This window comes from Lepidochelys kempii, chromosome 6, assembly GCF_965140285.1.
Source record: "Lepidochelys kempii isolate rLepKem1 chromosome 6, rLepKem1.hap1, whole genome shotgun sequence".
NCBI lineage: Eukaryota > Metazoa > Chordata > Testudines > Cheloniidae > Lepidochelys > Lepidochelys kempii.
In genome coordinates this window covers 131,035,951-131,041,623 of record NC_136385.1, presented here as the reverse complement: position 1 = coordinate 131,041,623, position 5,673 = coordinate 131,035,951, and positions in this window count along the sequence as shown.

The window sequence follows — 5,673 nt, the reverse complement described above, 5'->3', positions numbered from 1 at the left end:
AAAAGATACCCTTTGGAGCAGCCCAGGGAACTTTTCTTTGGGCAAGGAGCTGACACCTAAACTCCCCAGCAGCTGGATGGAAGTAGAGCCCCCGAAATCCTGGTTCTCGATTACTTGATTACATCTCAGACTTTGGGTAATTATAGATGTTTGGAATGCGCCGAATCTACTGCTACAGCATATATGTGTCTGCGTGCTTGAGACCTACTAAAAGAGTATTTTTAGGTAAAAGCACTTGTGTCTGTACTAGTCATTTATCAGATGGAGGAGCTGTGTCCCCATTGATTTATTCCTGTCACCACTTGGAGACAAAAAGTTAAGTTACCACTGGTTTGGGTTCAGAAAATCCTGATGCACCTAATGCCAAGTTAATTCAATGGGAGCTCTGCTCAGGATTAGGCTATAGGTAGAACTGGGAGAAAAACTTTCAACTAAACACTTTTTTTAGAAAAAAGTAATTTTGTCAAAATGGAAATGTTTAGCGGAAACATATTGGTTTCGATGAAAAATTCATTGGGAAGGTTTCTCAGGCTCCAAATCAGGCAGAGTAAAGACTTGAACCTGGAGTTCTCTCGTCCCAAATGAGATGCCCTGATCCCACAACTCAGTAAGGTAGATAGGGATATTGCAGAATGTACACCTCCTGATCAGCTGTTTCATGGTGTGCAGGAGGCTCGGGGGGAGCGAGAGCACGGCAGGCTCAGGGGAGGGGGCAGGAAGGGGTGCAGTGGGGGCAGGGCCTGTGGAAGAGCCAGGGTTGAGCAGCGAGCGCCCCCCGGCACATTGGAAAGTTGGCACCTGTCGCTCCAGCCCCGGAGTCGGTGCCTAGACAAGGAGCCGCCCAGTAACTTCTGAAGAGCCGCATGCGGCTCTGGAGCCACAGGTTGGCCACCCCTGCCCCTCATCACTGGTGGCCTTCATTCTGGCACCTCCCAAGGGCTATATCTCGCTCTCCTATTGCCCATAGGCTGGGATGTCACTTTTATAATATGTTACGCTGACGCCATTATGTTCCATGCATATTCAGTAGGGGATTTTTCTCCTTTTCCTTATTTGTATTTCCTCACCTTAATAATGTTGGAGTGTCTTTTTTCTATAGGTTAGTATAACAGTGACCTCAACTTATTATCATCTACATCAATTCATTACCATGGCCCTTTCGGGGTTAGGTATCACGTTTGTTATTTTTGTCCTAACCGGTTCTTTCAGTTCTTTCCAAGTTGTGGTTTACCTGTTAAGTTTTAAAAGGGTATGAACTTAGGAACGCCCCTATGCCAACCTGCTTTAACACATCCTCCATGTTAAAGGTGGAAGCCATCTATGGACCTTATGCTTTAGCTCCTCACCACCTATTTAGGTGAAAGGTCCCAAACATATGTATGCTAACTTTGCTTTAGCTCGACATACAGGATGTGGCCAAAATATACTCTAATATAAACCTGTTATAATAAAACAAATAATCAAACCCGTAAGAAAATAAGAAACTTATAAGAAAATATACATAGACAGGCAACCCCACTGTCAGGGGCGGCGAGTTACATGGGCCGTGGTGCCTGGGCTCCAGCAATATTCAATGTTTGGAGCAGGGTCTCTCCCCCGGCCCTGCCTGGAGCATCCCCTGACCCCCGCCTGCCGCCCCCCACGCGCCTCCCCCAGGCCCCGGAGCACCCCGCCCGGAGCATCCCTGCCTGATTAAAAGTGGGCAGCTCCGCGCTGCTCTCCTTTGCCTGTACTGCCACCGAAGGCTAGGCTACACGGCGAGAGCGGGCTGAGGCAGCTGGCTGCTGCTGCACCAGAGGAGGGGAGGAAGTGCACGAAGGACTGGCACCCACCGGGAGGAGACGCGGGAACAGACCTCTGGACCTCACTCACCTGAGCAGCTGCTGGGGCCTCCTTGAGTGTCTGACCCTGTGATCCTGCCCCCACAGCTTGCGGCCCCGGGCACGGGGCATTCCCCCGCCATGAGGCTACAGTGTGGGGCAGCAGGCTGCAGCAGGGGAGGAAGCCACATGTGATGGCAGCCCCCTCCGCCTCCAGCACCCACCCACCACAGTGGAGGTGAGGGGGCTTCCTAGACCGGAGCAGCTGGGCCTTGGGTGAGTGTAGTGACACCATGCAGCTCCCTGCCCCACAGTCACTGCTTCTGCCCCACGCTGGGCAAGGGGCAGCCCCATCCCTCACCCCCAGTGAGGCTACAGTGAGGGGCAGCAGCAGTGGGGGAAAGGATTGGGGGGAGTCCTCCTCTCTGGCCCTCACCCTGGGGCAGCCTGTCGGCATCCCAACCTCCTCATCCCAGGCCTTGTCGCACCCCAGACCCTGTGCCCCCAGCCAGAGTCCTCACCCGCTGCACCTCAGCCCTCAGCCCCAGCCCTGAGCCTCCTCCTGCATCCCTGCCCCAGACCAGACCCCTCACCCAAACTCCCTCCCAGAGCACATCCCCACACCCACTCCTCCTGCCCCAGCCCAGACCCCACACCCCAACTCCCTCCCAGAGCCTATGCCCTACACCCAAACGCCTTCCCAGAGCCCACCCCACTGCTCCAGTCCAGAGCCCGCACCCAAACGCCCTCCCAGAGCCCAACACCTCCCCCCTCCCACACTCAAACTTCCTCCCAGACCCTTAAGGAGGTGGGGTGGAGGGGGCACGACTTGGACCCATTCTGGGCAGCACCAAAAATTATACAAACCTGCTGCCCCTGCCCACTGTACTACAGGAGCAGTGAATATACTAAAGGCAAACTAGACCACTGGGCTACCTGTGAGCGAGGTGGGAATTGAACCCAAATCTACCGGAGGCCCAGTCACTCCTGCCTTCAGTGCAGGAGCACACACTAACAGTCTGGGGGATATGTCGGGGTGAATTGTGGTTTTGTTTTGCAAATGCCCAAGACATTTCAAAAAGAAAAGGAGGACTTGTGGCACCTTAGAGACTAACCGATTTATTAGAGCATAAGCTTTCGTGAGCTACAGCTCACTTCCTCAGATGCATATCGTGGAAACTGCAGCAGGCTTTATATATACACAGAGAATATGAAACAATACCTATTCCCACCCCACTGTCCTGCTGGTAATAGCTTATCTAAAGTGATTTCCAGCACAAATCCAGGTTTTCTCACCCTCCACCCCCCCACACAAATTCACTCTCCTGCTGGTGATAGCCCATCCAAAGTGACAACTCTTTACACAATGTGCATGACAATCAAGCTGGGCTATTTCCTGCATAAATCCAGGTTCTCACATCCCCCCCACCCCCATACACACACAAACTCACTCTCCTGCTGGTAATAGCTCATCCAAACTGACCACTCTTCAAGTTAAAATCCAAGTTAAACCAGAACATCTGGGGGGGGGGGGGTAGGAAAAAACAAGAGGAAACAGGCTACCTTGCATAATGACTTAGCCACTCCAAGTCTCTATTTAAGCCTAAATTAATAGTATCCAATTTGCAAATGAATTCCAATTCAGCAGTTTCTCGCTGGAGTCTGGATTTGAAGTTTTTTTGTTTTAAGATAGCGACCTTCATGTCTGTGATCGCGTGACCAGAGAGATTGAAGTGTTCTCCGACTGGTTTATGAATGTTATAATTCTTGACATCTGATTTGTGTCCATTTATTCTTTTACGTAGAGACTGTCCAGTTTGACCAATGTACATACTGACCACTATTCCTACCTGCATGCCTCCAGCTTTCACCCTGACCACACCACACGATCCATCGTCTACAGCCAAGCTCTGCGATACAACCGCATTTGCTCCAACCCCTCAGACAGAGACAAACACCTACAAGAACTCTGTCAAGCTTTCTTACAACTACAGTACCCACCTGCAGAAGTAAAGAAACAGATTGATAGAGCCAGAAGAGTTCCCAGAAGTTACCTACTACAGGACAGGCCTAACAAAGAAAATAACAGAACGCCACTAGCCGTCACCTTCAGCCCCCAACTAAAACCCCTCCAACGCATTATTAAGGATCTACAACCTATCCTAAAGGATGACCCAACACTCTCACAAATCTTGGGAGACAGGCCAGTCCTTGCCTACAGACAGCCCCGCAACCTGAAGCAAATACTCACCAACAACCACATACCACACAACAGAACCACTAACCCAGGAACTTATCCTTGCAACAAAGCCCGTTGCCAACTGTGCCCACATATCTATTCAGGGGACACCATCACAGGGCCTAATAACATCAGCCACACTATCAGAGGCTCGTTCACCTGCACATCCACCAATGTGATATATGCCATCATGTGCCAGCAATGCCCCTCTGCCATGTACATTGGTCAAACTGGACAGTCTCTACGTAAAAGAATAAATGGACACAAATCAGATGTCAAGAATTATAACATTCATAAACCAGTCGGAGAACACTTCAATCTCTCTGGTCACGCGATCACAGACATGAAGGTCGCTATCTTAAAACAAAAAAACTTCAAATCCAGACTCCAGCGAGAAACTGCTGAATTGGAATTCATTTGCAAATTGGATACTATTAATTTAGGCTTAAATAGAGACTTGGAGTGGCTAAGTCATTATGCAAGGTAGCCTGTTTCCTCTTGTTTTTTCCTACCCCCCCCCCCCCCCCCAGATGTTCTGGTTTAACTTGGATTTTAACTTGAAGAGTGGTCAGTTTGGATGAGCTATTACCAGCAGGAGAGTGAGTTTGTGTGTGTATGGGGGTGGGGGGGATGTGAGAACCTGGATTTATGCAGGAAATAGCCCAGCTTGATTGTCATGCACATTGTGTAAAGAGTTGTCACTTTGGATGGGCTATCACCAGCAGGAGAGTGAATTTGTGTGGGGGGGTGGAGGGTGAGAAAACCTGGATTTGTGCTGGAAATCACTTTAGATAAGCTATTACCAGCAGGACAGTGGGGTGGGAATAGGTATTGTTTCATATTCTCTGTGTATATATAAAGCCTGCTGCAGTTTCCACGATATGCATCTGAGGAAGTGAGCTGTAGCTCACGAAAGCTTATGCTCTAATAAATCGGTTAGTCTCTAAGGTGCCACAAGTCCTCCTTTTCTTTTTGCGAATACAGACTAACACGGCTGCTACTCTGAAACAAGACATTTCAAGCTTTGTTCCGAAAGGAATCTTTCGTACGGCTTTGCACATTTGTTATGTCGCGGGACTTGACACCTAGGGCAGAAACGCTGTCTGGAAACCTGTGACAGGACCGTCAACATTGAACGACTCTTGCCTCCTAGAGCAATGGGGGTTCTCTAGGCAGCGCTATTGACTTTGAATGACTCTCTGCCCAGAAGCATAGCATATCCCCAGCAGGAGTAAAGGGCAGAGACTGTTCTGAAAAAGGGAATACTCTTTAAGCCAAGGAAGCCATTTCATGGCCAGCAACAGAACACCCAGCTGTCATTACATCAGGATGGATTTTGCTTCTCGTAAAGGCCTCAGACCAAAGCAGTTACTCACAAAAGGGGACAGATCAGACTGAAGGGGATGGTGTTAAGGAGTTTGTTGTTTTCCACAGATCTGTTGCTCTCCTGTGCTTTTTAAGAGTAAAGCAGGGATGCATAAACCTGTCTGTCCCTGCTTTACAGCCATGCCATCGCTGAAGGCATTAGCTAGACACCAAAGCTCCCGCAGTCAGGTGGACCCTGTGGGGGGGACATGTCTAAGCAACTGGAGAACCAGGAGGGCTGAGGCACTG